A 19,954-nucleotide genomic window follows, 5' to 3' on the forward strand; every position below is an offset into this window, starting at 1 on the left:
GTCTAATATCGACCGGGTACGTTTAAGTATATTTACCGTAACCGGGGTACATGTAAGTATACTTAATTGTACCCGTGGTACATGTAAGTAGTACCCGAGCCGACAATGACCAATCGAGCCTAACTTGGTCATATCAAGGTATAGACCTATGCGTGGTACAGCAGATCATACTATCATTGTCGCTTTGCAGATCACAGCAAACGCAAAGCTTGTGCAAGAATCCACCACAGACAAATACTAGTGCACCTAGTGAATTTCAAGTGTTTTTGTTCGAGGGATGTCGCAATAATTAAATGTAGTTCGAAAATTAGCTCTCGTATGCTTAATTTTTTTTTTAAATATTCGTCCGTATTGCTTGGCAGCAGGAGCGCTTCTATTTAATAGGAGTGCATTTCTAAGTTTATCGGCGCATAAAGCTAAATTATGTGTAGACCAAGAGTATGTCCCAGCATTCCTACCAAAGTGTCTCATATGACTAACGAAAGTAGGAGCGAATTTGGAATTATAGTTTTTCAATATATTCAATTTTGATGTGGTATTTTGCAGTGGGGGGGGGGGGGGACTGGAGCATCCGGTGATAACCCCGGTATGATGACCAACAAACATCTTTCGAATTGGTGAGAAGAGCGTACCTGCCACTGCGGTAACCGGAAGCCTCTCGAATACGTATGTGAATTTCGAAGTTTATGCATCCGTATTATACTTGCATCCGCGCCTGATGCTGCATTATGTGTGGACCTGGCATGCATATACAAGTTGGGACCCATATTTAATATAGCTGCAAATTCCAGCTAATTAAAATGTACTGAAATATATTAAATTATGGTGTAGTCTTGTGTAGTGAGGGTAAATAGGAGTACCAGAAGGCAACCTTACCTGTCCTGTATTGTGGCCACCAACAAAACTTGTGCGTGTGTGTTTTTAGATGGTCGCTTTAGCGACCGTCTAAAGTGCTTGATGTGAAATTCAGGTCGATACGGCCTAGGTATGATTAACCCAATACCCGCTTGCGTATCCGCGCAAGAAAGAGTTGTATAATTTATGCAAGAGGTTTGAGTTCTCCAATTATGTGTATTCACAAATGGAAACATTATATTAAAGGGGCCTTTTCACAGATTTTGGCATTTTTCAACTTATTAATTAATAGCTTTATATCGATAAATGTAAACATTGGATCGTTAAAGCTCCAGTAAAAAATCAAGAATAAAATTAAATAAAGGAAAAAAACACTGCCCGGACCAGGTTTCGAACTTGTGACCCCTGGAGTTCTGCCAGAATCCTGAAGTAAAAACGCTCTAGCCTACTGAGCTATTCCGCCGAGTATACATACTTGACGTATTTTATACGTTATATAAGCAATCTTCGTAGTTTCACAAAATTTAACGACAAAAACAGAACTCTCCAAATTATTCAATCGTTTCGCGTTGCAACGCTTTATAATTTTTAGGTTTTAAAATCGTCAAAAGATGCATATAATGGCTATATAAGACCATGGTAAATGTTCAGTATTACTGTTTCCTCACAAATATCATAACTAAAACGAAAATTTGCGAATCTGAAACAACTTTTTTCAATTTTGTCAATTTACCAAAGCGTGAAAAGATCCCTTTAATATCGTGTTACATTCAATATTTTCGAACGGTGTTTTATAGAAAAGAATCAATAAACAATGATCGTATTGTACGTGTCGCGGAGGAGATTGTTTATGAATGCTTAAAATAGTCCACTTTCTGCTGCGTGTGCGTGACGTAGTATTTTCGCGCAGCTCATTCATAAATCTGAGGCTGGCGATAAACAAAGGGGAGTCCGTGTGAGAATAACGCAATAGTATAAGGTTACGCTTGTTTATATTCACAGGTCTCAATTAATAATACGTTGACCACGAGTTCAACAATTATTACAGGGATACGATAGACAACATAAAAAATGTTTCATTATCGCTGAAACTGTTAAAAAACATTTAAATATAACAATAATATTCTCTAAAAAATGTAGTCTTGCTGTTTTGAAATAAGGTTTGGAATTTTATTTTCTAAATAACTTAATTCAAAACAAAAGTTTATTTATAGTGTTTTTTACTTGTTAGTCGCGCATTTACCGCATTATAATGTGTGTTATAATAGGCAAACCATACATAAGTAAAATTCAATCTGCCTTCGCACATAGAAGGAATGGGTCAATTAGGTGCTGCGTTTCCTTTGCTTACTTCAGTTAGCGGTCAATTATTTACGTAACAGCAATCACAAGGCTCCGGCTTCAAAGGAATTGCGAAGCGTTCTTACATAATAAAAGTCGTATTCGCATGGTATTTGCGTTTTGCGTCCTATTTGGTCACGTGGTTCTTTTTCGCGGGTGTTTTGGCATTCATGATATGAGGCTATTAATAGATGCGCCTGTCGATAAACAAAGGAAAGTTTACGGGTTATAACAACGCAAAAGGTTACGCTCGCGCATACAACTCATTGACGTAGTACAGGTCGTGAATTGAGAGATTCGGGAAAAAGTTGACGCTTATTTATATACTCAATTTATAAAACGTTGAACATAAGTTCAACAATAACTTCAGCGATACGATAGACAAAAAAAAGTTTCATAATTGCTAAACCCGAATATAACAAACAATTTATAATAATAATACGAATGCAATAGTAGAAGGTTAGTAGAAGGTTCAGCTTGTTTATATTCACAGTTCTCAATACATAGACAGTTGGATATGAGTTCATCAATTACTACAGGCATACTATAGGCAACCTCGAAAATGCTTTTTAATCGCTAAAACCGAAAACAACTTAATATATTATATTTAATATATTTATAACAAAAAATTTCTTTTAAAAATGTAGTCGGCGTATACGCTGACTTTAAAATAAAGTTAACAACTTACTTTTCTAAATAATTAAATACAATTAAACAAAAGTTAAACTATTGTGTTGTGATTTTCACTTGTAAGCTGCATATTCACCGCATGAAATGTGTGTTAGCATTGTCAAACCACACATTAGTGTGAGTAAATAAAAAATATACTACGGGAGAGCACTTCATATGTGTCCTCATATGCCTTGTTATGAGTATCTTTCTTCACTATCGAAATATATCGTATGTTTATATTTGATTTAAACGCAGTTTTCTTTCGACACATTTAAATCACACGTCAATAGCGCCGTCATGCGAAAATGGGTCTTATGCGTTTCGGCAAGCGTTTGTTAAACCTAACCTGTGCTTTTGCGCAGTCAGGCCATTGGCGATGCTGTTCGCTTTAAAATCACTCAATATGTTATGTTTCTCCTTACCAGAAGGAGGGATAGCTGAGTGGGCTATTTATATGATGGGCACATATGGAATAAGACCCATTTTCGCATGACGAGGGTCATTTCCAATCTCATTGCGAATAGAAAATGCCACATTTAAGAACAATGCTTTTTGATACAAAATTGAATTGAAAATAGCAAACTTGTTAATAATGGCAGCCTATCCACACATTAAGGAATGATTTCCAGACGTGCTGACCAAGTACGGCAAACATTGTGGTATGATAATTAAACGATTTTATCTTATCGCGACACTATACTATTTCGCTAATGATTGTTTTCTCATCTTGGAGGCGAAAGTGAAATTCTGCGAGATGGATTGTAACGCGTAATTGTAACAGGGCGTCAATTTGTGTCGTTTGAGCATACAGAGAGTAGTCCGGAATTCCTTACACTGAACAGTGCTACATCCTTTGAATTGAGTACATACGCAGTGATGTAGCAAAAATTCAGAGGTTGTATCTCGAATCAGCTTATTAAATATTCGAAAATATTCATGCGTGTCTGTTTGCGTTATGTAAAAGTCACTAAGATGAAAACTGACACAGCTACGCCTAAAAGCGCATTAGTGCTCTATACCTATGTTTATGTTAGCGTTGTTGACACCGTGTGAACTGCTCGGGTAACAAGTAAAGCATAAACAGCAATGTTTATATACTTTTATTCCTCCATATACAAGATACGAAGATTATTGTATATTTTGAATTTGTATATGGTGTCAAAAAGTTCTCATTACCATTTTCATCATAATTTCTATGCTTTCAGAACTTCCAAAAAGCATGTTGTTTTTATTTTGTCTTAGTTATTTCTATGAAATAATAAGGATGATAAAAAGTGCACACAAAACTCGACCCGTGCGCTATGACACACACTTTATAAAGTTGAATGGCGTGTGTTCATTTCAAACTTGCGATTGATTTTCAAAAATGAATTGCGTGTTAAATTATGCAATAGCGAACATCTTCAGTGCCTTCAGCGATTTGATTTTCAAAATAAACATGGCCCTTCGATCTGCGCTTGGGGCTGCATCATGTACGTGTACCCGCGTTCCTACCTAATTAACTTACTAGACACACACAAGTTGGGACGAATTTACAATTACAGCTGCGATTTATAGTTTTTGTTTCAATTTTTTACTGAAATATACTCAAATTTGGCGTGATCTTTTCCTGAGGGGGGAAGCCGGAGTACCCGGAGGCAACCCCACCTGTCCGGTATGGTGACCACCGGAGTGGGTTCCCGCACTTCTACCTAATTAAATACCTAACTAGCCTCACATTTGTTTGTCGAATTTATTATTGCAGCTGTAAGGTTCAGCTATTTCAATTTTACGTAAGGATAAGCAATTTTGGCGTGGTCTTGAACTGAGGGGTGAACATGATTACCCGGAAGAAATCACACCTCAGGGACGTCACTTTCCGCACATAAATTAAGCCCAGTTTTCTCAAAACAAGACACATATGTTGACCACTAACCAAATGTTTGTGTTTAAGTCAGAGTTTATCTACAGGTCATCTTCGACTGCCCTATGTACGGACCTGTCGCACACAAACTCTGAGTGCAACCGTTATTATAATCGCCGTTGACGTGACGTTATACACGTTCTTGGGGAACTCCAATATAATATACATTATTTAAAACGCTGGTAGATAAGATATATACGTTTATAAAATGTCATTAACCACAGTATTTTTAATTACTTAATGCCCATATTATTACTTTATTCTTGATTCACCTAGCTATACATACCCGCTAGATACCCATGTTTTTTCTAAACAAGGAAAACTGTTGGAGAATGCTATTTTCGTAAGTCTATAACAAATTTTGTCCATCGGGACGGCATTTCAATCGACTCGTTATCTCAAAAGTCAAGATCACACGTGAAAGGTGAAAGGTTTGCTTGTGAACATTTGCAATTCATCATGCAATTTCAATACAACTTACCGCAAATGATCAACATATGCACATCGATTGTCGCCTGAACGACCTATCTCTTAGCTCAACAGCTATGGCTACACCACCAGCTATGTAGTATGTCCACTTTGGTTATAATTAAGTTGATATGGACAGTAACTTCATCACTAATCGTGCAATTTTACAAATAATTTGCCACAATTGACATGACGCCTTATCAGTGATCGCTCCGCCCACTTAATCACGTGGCTTAGCGGGAAGAAAATCTAGACAAGCTAACACCAAAATGGCTTCTTTGCCTATAGACTGCATATAGATTTACGCGATATTCCGGATGCTTTTATGGACTTGTTTAACACCATATTACACTTGTTAAGGGGTTGATGCCATTTAGTTATTCTGCAAATGCAAAAAAATATACGATTAAAGAGAACATCAGCTATTTATAACGGGTAAATCGGTACATTAAACACGCTCTCAAACGCTTGCGCGCTTACCGAAATCGAACCCGTTATTACGTGTAATGGTGGTAATAAATTAACACGTCACCGGTATTTACCCGTGTTATTAACAAAATTATAATCGAAACATTCGTGAAACTTGATTGTTTAGACCTTTGGTTGTCGGGATATTGAATCGGATGGATGTGTAGTTCACCTGATTAGGTAAATATGAAGTTGTGTAACGCATGCTGTATTGGTGTGTGCTTTGCAATTGAGACGAAGCTTTTGAGAAAGATACGTTTTTTTACCGTGTTTTAGTTAATTGAAAGTAATACAAAATGGAGATGTAAAACTCGTTGAAACAAATTAGTTTTAGGTGAATAATTTACCGCTCGAAGGATTCAAAAAAACATGATGATATTAATGAAAAGCAGCATAACCTAAAAACAAATTTATATGTGTTTTATATTCCCCATGAACAATATAGGTATTAAACAATTCACAAGTGCGCCTAAATGTGTGTGTGTACTTTAACGGAACGTTTTGAACTTTCAACACTGTCAATTAGCGTAAATGGAAAGTTTTCGCGCTGCAATTAATTTGGAATAAATATAGCACATTTTCAGTTGAAACTTTTTAAAACTTAAATCAAAAGTTTTGGACAAAAAATATCGGGGACAAATTTTTGTATGTATCCAATATACGTCGTGGGTGGTATCTCTAACATATTTTTGTTCAACAGCTGATACACCATGGCCAACCGCTGAAGGTCACATATACCCGTCTGAATTGTGGAACGTCATCTCTGTCTTGCTGTTAATAAAAAGATAAGTGATATCATTGTTAAAGGTCAAAGATGACGTTAGACAGCTTTGCTTAAAGAGATAATTGTGATGTGCGATTGTTGTTGACCTCATTTGGTAAGCATACTTGCTGTTGGTATGCAGACAGACTACACTTTCCATTCGACTTGATTTATAGAGCTAGGTCGTTTAAACATTGTTGGCGCTCAAAGTCGGTCAAGGCTCCTCAGGTTACAGCGAGGGACACACTTTTTTGCCCGCAAGCGTAAACACACTGACGTGGGTCGATGGTGCGAAAGCGAGTCCGAGTCAGCGTAAACAGTGTTAATTTTTAAATGTTTTAATATTCGGTTTTAGCTTTTATAAAGCATTTTTGAGGTTGTCTATAGTATACCTGTAGTAATTGGTGAACTCGTGTCCAACGTTTTAAAAATTGAGACCTGTGAATATAAACAAGCTTAACCTTCTACTATTGCGTTAACACCCGTAAATACAAAAGATCGCTGCGATCTGTTGAGAATAAAAGAACGTTTCCCAGAAATATCATATTTAACCCCGCTGTAGCAGCATGAACGCGGTTACGAAACAGAAAATTCTTGTTATATTTAATCTTTTTTTTTAAATTCGGTTTTAGCGATTATGAAGCATTTTTGTTGTTGTCTATCGTATCCCTGCATTATTGTTTGACTCTTATTCAACGTTTTATAGAGAATATAAACAAGCGTAACCTTATACTATTGCGTTGTTTTCCCGAATCTATTAATGCCTCAGATTATGAATGACCTGTACTACGTCATTAAGACGCAGCGATTTTCCCGAATCTATTAATAGCCTCATATTATGAATAACCTATACAGCGTCATTAAGACGCAGCAGATAGTGGACTATTTTAATCATTCATAAATAATTTCTTCCGCGACACGTATAATACAAACAATGTTTATTGATTCTTTTCTATGCAAGCTCCGTTAAAAAATATTCCATTTAACACGATATTCACATAATGTTTCCATTTGTAAATGAATATAGTTGGAGAATTCAAACCTCTTGCATAAATTATACAACTCTTTTTCGCGCGGATACGGCAGGTGTGGCGGGTAGTAGGCTTTCCGTAGATAACGCGAACTGACTTGAAATTTTCAGTAACAACATTAGCTGTTCGCTACGCGAACAACTAAAATTTTGAAGTTTACTTTCTTGAACATATTCTGGTACTCATTCATATATACCGGTAGTGCGATTTTAAAACAACTTAATTGCATTAGCATTCATTGGGTTTAGGACATGTGAATAATTTACATCAGACATAATAACTCCATAAACATGTTTTTGAGGCTACCTGCCTGGTGATTAGACAAGTTATTATAAGCAATAATTATTGAACGCACTCATATCAATGATCTATAAATGTGTATTTATAGATCTTTGATCAAATTTATTCAGGGTATGAGATCTTCCAAATGAATCAGATGGACGTCATTAATTGGTGGATGGAATCGAATGTACCGAGCCTTGGGCTCGATTGGTCATTGTCGGCTCGGGTACTACTTGCATGCTCCCCGGGTACACTTAAGTATACTTACGTGTACCTCGGGTACGGTAAATATACTAAAACGTACCCGGGAATTTTTACGCTAAATTGGTCCTTGTCGGCTTTTTTATATAAATTAATTATGCTCATATTTATGTAAATTTCCTGTTAAATGGACTCTCAAAAAGCATGTTGATGCAGTTATTTTTAAAGAGAAGCTTGCTTAATGCAAACAATACTGTTTTACGGTAATCAGTAGCGCGTTTTACGACATCGGATTTTGGGCGGGAATACAACTCGAGTACAGTCTAATATCGACCGGGTACGTTTAAGTATATTTACCGTAACCGGGGTACATGTAAGTATACTTAATTGTACCCGTGGTACATGTAAGTAGTACCCGAGCCGACAATGACCAATCGAGCCTAACTTGGTCATATCAAGTTATAGACCTATGCGTGGTACAGCAGATCATACTATCATTGTCGCTTTGCAGATCACAGCAAACGCAAAGCTTGTGCAAGAATCCACCACAGACAAATACTAGTGCACCTAGTGAATTTCAAGTGTTTTTGTTCGAGGGATGTCGCAATAATTAAATGTAGTTCGAAAATTAGCTCTCGTATGCTTAAATATTCGTCCGTATTGCTTGGCAGCAGGAGCGCTTCTATTTAATAGGAGTGCATTTCTAAGTTTATCGGCGCATAAAGCTAAATTATGTGTAGACCAAGAGTATGTCCCAGCATTCCTACCAAAGTGTCTCATATGACTAACGAAAGTAGGAGCGAATTTGGAATTATAATTTTTCAATATATTCAATTTTGATGTGGTATTTTGCAGTGGGGGGGGGGGGGACTGGAGCATCCGGTGATAACCCCGGTATGATGACCAACAAACATCTTTCGAATTGGTGAGAAGAGCGTACCTGCCACTGCGGTAACCGGAAGCCTCTCGAATACGTATGTGAATTTCGAAGTTTATGCATCCGTATTATACTTGCATCCGCGCCTGATGCTGCATTATGTGTGGACCTGGCATGCATACACAAGTTGGGACCCATATTTAATATAGCTGCAAATTCCAGCTAATTAAAATGTACTGAAATATATTAAATTATGGTGTAGTCTTGTGTAGTGAGGGTAAATAGGAGTACCAGAAGGCAACCTTACCTGTCCTGTATTGTGGCCACCAACAAATCTTGTGCGTGTGTGTTTTTAGATGGTCGCTTTAGCGACCGTCTAAAGTGCTTGATGTGAAATTCAGGTCGATACGGCCTAGGTATGATTAACCCAATACCCGCTTGCGTATCCGCGCAAGAAAGAGTTGTATAATTTATGCAAGAGGTTTGAGTTCTCCAATTATGTGTATTCACAAATGGAAACATTATATTAATATCGTGTTACATTCAATATTTTCGAACGGTGTTTTATAGAAAAGAATCAATAAACAATGATCGTATTGTACGTGTCGCGGAGGAGATTGTTTATGAATGCTTAAAATAGTCCACTTTCTGCTGCGTGTGCGTGACGTAGTATTTTCGCGCAGCTCATTCATAAATCTGAGGCTGGCGATAAACAAAGGGGAGTACGTGTGAGAATAACGCAATAGTATAAGGTTACGCTTGTTTATATTCACAGGTCTCAATTAATAATACGTTGACCACGAGTTCAACAATTATTACAGGGATACGATAGACAACATAAAAAATGTTTCATTATCGCTGAAACTGTTAAAAAACATTTAAATATAACAATAATATTCTCTAAAAAATGTAGTCTTGCTGTTTTGAAATAAGGTTTGGAATTTTATTTTCTAAATAACTTAATTCAAAACAAAAGTTTATTTATAGTGTTTTTTACTTGTTAGTCGCGCATTTACCGCATTATAATGTGTGTTATAATAGGCAAACCATACATAAGTAAAATTCAATCTGCCTTCGCACATAGAAGGAATGGGTCAATTAGGTGCTGCGTTTCCTTTGCTTACTTCAGTTAGCGGTCAATTATTTACGTAACAGCAATCACAAGGCTCCGGCTTCAAAGGAATTGCGAAGCGTTCTTACATAATAAAAGTCGTAGTCGCATGGTATTTGCGTTTTGCGTCCTATTTTGTCACGTGGTTCTTTTTCGCGGGTGTTTTGGCATTCATGATATGAGGCTATTAATAGATGCGCCTGTCGATAAACAAAGGAAAGTTTACGGGTTATAACAACGCAAAAGGTTACGCTCTCGCATACAACTCATTGACGTAGTACAGGTCGTGAATTGAGAGATTCGGGAAAAAGTTGACGCTTATTTATATACTCAATTTATAAAACGTTGAACATAAGTTCAACAATAACTTCAGCGATACGATAGACAAAAAAAAGTTTCATAATTGCTAAACCCGAATATAACAAACAATTTATAATAATAATACGAATGCAATAGTAGAAGGTTAGTAGAAGGTTCAGCTTGTTTATATTCACAGTTCTCAATACATAGACAGTTGGATATGAGTTCATCAATTACTACAGGCATACTATAGGCAACCTCGAAAATGCTTTTTAATCGCTAAAACCGAAAACAACTTAATATATTATATTTAATATATTTATAACAAAAAATTTCTTTTAAAAATGTAGTCGGCGTATACGCTGACTTTAAAATAAAGTTAACAACTTACTTTTCTAAATAATTAAATACAATTAAACAAAAGTTAAACTATTGTGTTGTGATTTTCACTTGTAAGCTGAATATTCACCGCATGAAATGTGTGTTAGCATTGTCAAACCACACATTAGTGTGAGTAAATAAAAAATATACTACGGGAGAGCACTTCATATGTGTCCTCATATGCCTTGTTATGAGTATCTTTCTTCACTATCGAAATATATCGTATGTTTATATTTGATTTAAACGCAGTTTTCTTTCGACACATTTAAATCACACGTCAATAGCGCCGTCATGCGAAAATGGGTCTTATGCGTTTCGGCAAGCGTTTGTTAAACCTAACCTGTGCTTTTGCGCAGTCAGGCCATTGGCGATGCTGTTCGCTTTAAAATCACTCAATATGTTATGTTTCTCCTTACCAGAAGGAGGGATAGCTGAGTGGGCTATTTATATGATGGGCACATATGGAATAAGACCCATTTTCGCATGACGAGGGTCATTTCCAATCTCATTGCGAATAGAAAATGCCACATTTAAGAACAATGCTTTTTGATACAAAATTGAATTGAAAATAGCAAACTTGTTAATAATGGCAGCCTATCCACACATTAAGGAATGATTTCCAGACGTGCTGACCAAGTACGGCAAACATTGTGGTATGATAATTAAACGATTTTATCTTATCGCGACACTATACTATTTCGCTAATGATTGTTTTCTCATCTTGGAGGCGAAAGTGAAATTCTGCGAGATGGATTGTAACGCGTAATTGTAACAGGGCGTCAATTTGTGTCGTTTGAGCATACAGAGAGTAGTCCGGAATTCCTTACACTGAACAGTGCTACATCCTTTGAATTGAGCACATACGCAGTGATGTAGCAAAAATTCAGAGGTTGTATCTCGATCAGCTTATTAAATATTCGAAAATATTCATGCGTGTCTGTTGGCGTTATGTAAAAGTCACTAAGATGAAAACTGACACAGCTACGCCTAAAAGCGCATTAGTGCTCTATACCTATGTTTATGTTAGCGTTGTTGACACCGTGTGAACTGCTCGGGTAACAAGTAAAGCATAAACAGCAATGTTTATATACTTTTATTCCTCCATATAAAAGATACGAAGATTATTGTATATTTTGAATTTGTATATGGTGTCAAAAAGTTCTCATTACCATTTTCATCATAATTTCTATGCTTTCAGAACTTCCAAAAAGCATGTTGTTTTTATTTTGTCTTAGTTATTTCTATGAAATAATAAGGATGATAAAAAGTGCACACAAAACTCGACCCGTGCGCTATGACACACACTTTATAAAGTTGAATGGCGTGTGTTCATTTCAAACTTGCGATTGATTTTCAAAAATGAATTGCGTGTTAAATTATGCAATAGCGAACATCTTCAGTGCCTTCAGCGCTTTGATTTTCAAAATAAACATTTTCGATCTGCGCTTGGGGCTGCATCATGTACGTGTACCCGCGTTCCTACCTAATTAACTTACTAGACACACACAAGTTGGGACGAATTTACAATTACAGCTGCGATTTATAGTTTTTGTTTCAATTTTTTACTGAAATATACTCAAATTTGGCGTGATCTTTTCCTGAGGGGGGAAGCCGGAGTACCCGGAGGCAACCCCACCTGTCCGGTATGGTGACCACCGGAGTGGGTTCCCGCACTTCTACCTAATTAAATACCTAACTAGCCTCACATTTGTTTGTCGAATTTATTATTGCAGCTGTAAGGTTCAGCTATTTCAATTTTACGTAAGGATAAGCAATTTTGGCGTGGTCTTGAACTGAGGGGTGAACATGATTACCCGGAAGAAATCACACCTCAGGGACGTCACTTTCCGCACATATATTAAGCCCAGTTTTCTCAAAACAAGACACATATGTTGACCACTAACCAAATGTTTGTGTTTAAGTCAGAGTTTATCTACAGGTCATCTTCGACTGCCCTATGTACGGACCTGTCGCTCACAAACTCTGAGTGCAACCGTTATTATAATCGCCGTTGACGTGACGTTATACACGTTCTTGGGGAACTCCAATATAATATACATTATTTAAAACGCTGGTAGATAAGATATATACGTTTATAAAATGTCATTAACCACAGTATTTTTAATTACTTAATGCCCATATTATTACTTTATTCTTGATTCACCTAGCTATACATACCCGCTAGATACCCATGTTTTTTCTAAACAAGGAAAACTGTTGGAGAATGCTATTTTCGTAAGTCTATAACAAATTTTGTCCATCGGGACGGCATTTCAATCGACTCGTTATCTCAAAAGTCAAGATCACACGTGAAAGGTGAAAGGTTTGCTTGTGAACATTTACAATTCATCATGCAATTTCAATACAACTTACCGCAAATGATCAACATATGCACATCGATTGTCGCCTGAACGACCTATCTCTTAGCTCAACAGCTATGGCTACACCACCAGCTATGTAGTATGTCCACTTTGGTTATAATTAAGTTGATATGGACAGTAACTTCATCACTAATCGTGCAATTTTACAAATAATTTGCCACAATTGACATGACGCCTTATCAGTGATCGCTCCGCCCACTTAATCACGTGGCTTAGCGGGAAGAAAATCTAGACAAGCTAACACCAAAATGGCTTCTTTGCCTATAGACTGCATATAGATTTACGCGATATTCCGGATGCTTTTATGGACTTGTTTAACACCATATTACACTTGTTAAGGGGTTGATGCCATTTAGTTATTCTGCAAATGCAAAAAAATATACGATTAAAGAGAACATCAGCTATTTATAACGGGTAAATCGGTACATTAAACACGCTCTCAAACGCTTGCGCGCTTACCGAAATCGAACCCGTTATTACGTGTAATGGTGGTAATAAATTAACACGTCACCGGTATTTACCCGTGTTATTAACAAAATTATTACCGAAACATTTCCCCCTACCCGTGTATTTGACACGAAATAGCGCTTTATAACTGGGAATTCGGTGATGTTTTACGCGCTTTCTGACGCCGGGTGGGTACCTCAATCCCACATGTTATTGCGTATAAAAGTGATATTAATCATATTAAACATTGCTTATGGGACATTTATCAATCACTATAATTTAAAGCGCAAAAACAACACAGTAAGTTTGGACATTGTCTGATATAAAATTAGCGTTGTACGAAATGGAATACGGTCAGGCTATTATAAATTAATAAGGCTACCAATATCAGACGCTCGCGCAGGTACCGACTTTCCCGAAGTTACCGCATTTATTGGTTAACTAATATCAGTAATTAACACTCTTTTACAATAGCATTTATCGATACGTCTTTATTAAAATAATAACAAAATGGTTTTCACTTGTTTCTGACACACATAGAAACGCGATTTTTAACGGGGATTTCGTAAAGTTACACGAATTGGGTACCAAAATTCTCAATTATTTTACATGCACACGTGACATAATACATACTTAATAATGCTTAGTTATTGCTTATATGACATTTCAAGTTTGTGAAATAAATTAATGTTCTATAAAGGGGATCTCGGTAATTCTTGAAGCTCGCTCTTGTCAAGATCTTTTTTCGGCTTTGGAAACGAAATAAATTCAATGTCACCAACTAATCTGTCAGGATATCGATTGTCCGAGTTACATAATCCCCATTGACACCGTTTAACCATTTTTAATCGTTTTTTTAAAGAGGAAAACAAAAGAAACTCGTTGGAATAAAAGTGAACCTAAACATGTAGCTTGTCTAGAAAATGGCGGACAGGTCGTTGCTAACGAGTGCGCCCGATTAATCGATCGCTGATTGGTGGATCAATTCTAGTGGGCGATCATAGATATACGTCATGTCAATTATTCAACATATGACAGGTCGAACCTCAAAGACCTCGTGAAGAGGCCGGTAGGACCTGTAAATAAACTCTGATTAAAAAAAAATAAATTCAACATATGAAGAAGGCGTGGGCAAACGTCAAGGTAATAATTTAGGTCAAATGTGCTTCAGCTTGTTAAAAAATAGCAAGCATTTTTAAGAAGGGGCTCCACAGGCTACCGGCAGTTTACCTTATCTAATTATCTTAAAAGGATTTCGGCACCAGTGATATCTTCTTAGTTCTCCTATAGTGACAAATTAAAAGACACGGGCTTTAATCTGAAAGCTGCCTTAAGGCTTTTTTCGCTAAACACTCTCTTAGTGCTTACGAGACCTTATAACTACACCTTAAGTTCATAGTGAAATCGCAAGCTCTCTTTGATAGCAAATCGGACTCATATGTTTTTAACCCATTTATGCATAGTGGACTCACCCATCCTTCTAAATTGGATCAATTTATTTCCAAGGTTAGGGATGTCTAGTATATTTATTTCTATATTTTGAATTTTTTTTTTACAGAAATTCCTTTAAGCAAACAGCGCAGACCCTGGTGAGACGCCGCATTATGCGGCGTTTAATCTGGGTCTACGCTGTTTGCCAAGGCCCTTTTTGTAGACGCTAGGCATTAACGGGTTAATTATAGCGAATGCAGCAACACAACCATTAATTCTATGTATTGTAGTTAACAGCACATTGCATAAAATATATACTGTGAAAAGAGAGATTAACAATACAAAGTTATACAATAATTCGAAAAGAGAGACTAGCAATACAACCATTAATTATAGTTATTGTAGATAACAGAACATCGCATAAACATATATAATGAAAAGAGAGACTCACCATCTAACAGTTCTTATATGTAGACACACCGCTTGAATAATATATGTTTGTTTTATTTTTGTCGGTTCTTACATGTCGTTGGAGTGTTTGTAATCAATAGTTGAGCAACAAAATGAGGTAGACAAATAAATTAGCAAAATTTGAACGCGAGAAAACGTGAAGGGTGGATCCAAAACAACATAAACAGCTAGTATACGCCTGACTATTAATACCAATGTATCCGTTGCAGTTGTGCACATCTACCGTGCGGGTGCAGGTAGATAAAAGGCTGTCACGTGAACGACACGTACACGATAGCGGTGAGATGGGTAACATGCTTACCCGCCCACTTTCAAAACAAGATGTTTGGCAAGATCGTTAATTACTCGGTTTTGCATTCTATATAACTGAGGTTTGAGGTTTGTTAGTTTTTTCATCTTTACCGTCTATGAAAATAAAACAAACATTTAAAAATAGACGCGTAACCGAAAAACAATTTGGTTGGTTTCTTTTCTGATGATATTGATGCGAGATGTAGTCCGTGGTGGTGGTGGTGGTGGTGGTAGAGGTGGCTGCGGTGGAGGTGGTGGTGATGTTGATAGTGGTATGTTTATTATGATGATTAATAATGTATATGAGTCATTTATCTTTATGCGTCACCGAGGCACAGTACGTTCTATCATGTTTAAGAAACAATTGTGTCTTGTTCTGAGAAAACTGGGCATAATTTATGTGCGTACAGTGTCGTCCCAGATTAGCCTGTGCAGTTCGCACAGGCTAATCAGTGACGACACTTTCCGCCTAAACTTGATTTTCGGTAAGAAGGGACTTCCTTGAAACTAAAAATACCATAAAAGCGGAAAGTGTCGTCCCTGATTAGCCTGTGCGGACTACACAGGCTAATCGGGGACGATACTTTACGCACATGCATTAAGCCCAGTTTTCTCAGAACGCGGCTCAAATGCTTTTCGCCGCATAACCACATATATGCGTTGCATACAAGAGTTTGCTCGCGTGATTAGACATTGTCGCACGCTCATTTCAAAGCTTTTCTTCGATCGGACACTGTTCGATGCTTACTACAACAATTTATATTTATCGGTCACTGTCCTAAACTATTAAAAAAACAACAGATCTAGGCTATTGCAGGTGTAAGATCGTACGCTCACATATACTGAAATAATACTATAAACCTAACCCCAACACATTTTCTCTTGCTTGGCCAAGCATGAATGAAAAATTCCAATTAAATATGACAATAAAAGATAAATTAAAAATAAATTATCAAAATACTGGTACTATACATTGTTATTGTTAAAATATAATATCATTTATTATTGAAGCGATATGCAATTATATACATAAAGTGTAAAAAGACCAACGCAGCGTCGTGTGCGTCAGACCTCGCTTGCAAAAGTGGTTCACTATCTTGATGAATAGACAGAACGCGTTTATTGTTGTTACTTCCATTTTTCACCTTCGGTGGTCTAAATTGGGTACCCATTCACAGAAATTTATTATTAAGAATTGTTTTGTCGTAAGTATTAAAACGTATTAAATTGATGTTGTTTTTGGTAAATATATTTTGTTTTGGACCAGGCTTTGGAGTGTGCATAGCGCGATATAGAGGCATGTAAATGTAATATTTCAGTTTTGTTGGGCTGCCATTATATTCGTCAATGACACATCAAGAAAAATCCACCAATAAATATTTATTTAAGTTCTTATTCCAATATGTGAAAATTAGTTGGCTTAATGCGACATGTTGAGATCGTCAGCAGAATTGATCCAGAAGCTAGTACATTACTGAACGAAACTGACAAGTATTTGCTGGTATGAGCCGCGTCGTGCGGAAATGGGTCTTATGCCAAACTGTCAGAACAGCTCAAGACCAGCCTGCAAATCCGCGCAATCTGGTCAGGAACTACCCTGTCTGCCCATGAGACAATGAAGACCAGACACTTTACAGCGGACCGCGCAGCTCTTGAACAGACGTCGCGATCAGTGGGGCCGTTTCATAAACGATCGTACGACAATTTTAACGAGATAATTTTGTAATCTTAATAAGTAGACGAACTACCTCGCCATGTTCGTCAAATATATACGGCGCTTGAGATGCCAATGTAATTAATTAAGTAATGAAAATGTATAATCATATGATATGGTCTTTAGCAATAATGTATCGTATCGTAAATGTGTACCACGATGTTTATTGAAATGTTCCCCTGATCTGGAGCTACGCTGACCGCAAACGGCATGATACCCATTTCAACATAACTTGGCTCGTATTGCCACGAGTAGAGATCAAACACGCAATCTTCAGATTGCAAGGCAAACATCGTATCACCCCCAGGAGATCTCGATTTAACCCATTTATGCATAGTGGACTCTCCCATCCTTCTAAATTGGATCAATTTTTTTCCAAAATAAGGGATGTCTAGTGTATTTATTTCTATATTAAGAATATTTCTTACAGAAATTCCTTTAAGCAAACAACGCAGACCCTGATGAGACGCCGCATCATGCGGCGTCTCCTCTGGGTCTACGCTGTTTGCCAAGGCCTTTTTTCTAGACGCTATGCATAAATGGGTTAATAGTCAGGCGTTTACTAGTTGTTATGATTTTTTTTATCCACCCGTCACGTTTAATCGCGTTCAAAGAGTGCTAATGGATTTTTTTTAAACTTCATTTGGTTACTCGACTATCGAACTAATGGATTGATTGATTAAAAACACTCAAACGACATTCAACAATCAACAGCAAAAAACTAAAAATAAACAAACACACACATATTTTAGCGGTGTGGCTACACATGAGATTTGTAAGATATTTAGTTTCTCTTTTCAAATTATATCTGTTAATGCAATCTTCTGCAAACTACAATAAATTGATAGATTGTATTGAGACGCGCTCCAAAAATCCTAAAAGGATTGAGCAGTAGTATTCAGAAATCGGGAACGTCCGTTCGAACGTCCGAAAGTCCATAAATCTATTCTGCCCTGCCTAATGTAGCCCGTACTTTTTTAAACTAATTGTAACATGCGATCGACATTTAGTGACATGTAACGCAAAACACATGTGTCCCTAGCTTGAAGGACTAAACACAGTTTTAAGGTCACATATCCAATGCAACCAATAAAACCAATCATAATACGGAATGTTTCTTCATCAGATATGTATAAAATGGAATTAAAAAATCATCACCAAAATTGGTGCAGTGCGCAAAACCTTTATCAATAAATCGGATGTGAACGAAATAGTTTACTATAACGGTAAAATGGCTAATCTATTGCGAAGCTTCGTCATTGTCATTATATTTTCTTTGTTTAAAAAAAAACTTAATCGGTTTGAAGCTCGCAATTTCTATTTTCCTATCTCAAAGGTAAATGTTGTACTTATAAATGAACTTTCCAATTTGATAAAACTTCAGCATCAACAAAAAACACAACAACAACAAAATCTTGAAAGAAAAAAAAACAGCAACAACAAAACATACGAACAAGCAACCTCGTGTTTTATCATTTCTTTTAGGCGGCATGCTTGTTGTTTGTGTCCAAACACTGGGACGCCAATATGAATGGCATAGCTTGTTTTCATATAATTAATTAGTAATTACTTTATACGCATATCTAAGTTATAAACCATTTGAGTGGCTTATGATTTTTTTTTAGCAAGAAAATCACAATCGTTTTCCATTTGCAGTGTAAATAAATTCCATTTATCGTATTTACGAAAACAAATTATATTTGGGTTTCATCTGCATAAGCCGTTGACCGTTCTTGTTAACTAGTATGACCTTATGCAATTGTTCACCTCGGCTAACCGCTTGAAAGTCCCGTGCATCAATCTACATAACGCCCTTATAAATATGTTAGATAAAAAAAATAAAAGAAAAGTATCAAATAAGTGGTACTATACGTTGTTATTGTTGCAAAATATTAAGATTGTATTATTGGAGCGATATGCAATTATATACATTTAGTATAAACAGACCAACGCAGCGTCGTGTGCGTCATATTTTGCTTTGCGAAAGTGGTTCGATGTCTTGCTGAATAGACAGACCGTATTGTTGTTCCTTGATTGTTGTCCTCATCTTTTGGTAAATAACTGTTGTTTGTACTAGGGTTTAGAGTTCGCGTAAGGTTCATTGAAGTTTCATAACACGCCCACACTGTTTTCTTCAAGTATTTATACTTAGTATGGCCATAATATATTTAATCTTACATTCAGAAAGAAGGAGTTAGCATAGCGCGATCAAAAGGTACGTGCATTTAATATTTCAGTTTTGTTAAACTTCAATTATAATTGATATATCTTATACATTGAGTTCTTAAATTCTGAACATATAGTATATTTGATCAATGTCGGTGCATGATGATGCATTTATTTTCTCAAAAACGTAAATAACACAGCTCATTTTACCAATATATATTTATAGTATTTTAAGTTCTGATTTTTATGCGAGTACTTGAAAATCATCTTGCTCATTTCTTAAACGTCGATGTCGCTTGCAACGTAAATTCAGAAGCTAGTGTCGCATCTTCTTGTAAGAGGCGCTTCGTACATAAATAGGTCTTATGCCATATGCGACCAGAGTAGTTCCAAACCAGAC

The sequence above is a fragment of the Dreissena polymorpha genome, chromosome 14 (genome assembly GCF_020536995.1).
Source record: "Dreissena polymorpha isolate Duluth1 chromosome 14, UMN_Dpol_1.0, whole genome shotgun sequence".
Taxonomy (NCBI): Eukaryota; Metazoa; Mollusca; class Bivalvia; order Myida; family Dreissenidae; genus Dreissena; species Dreissena polymorpha.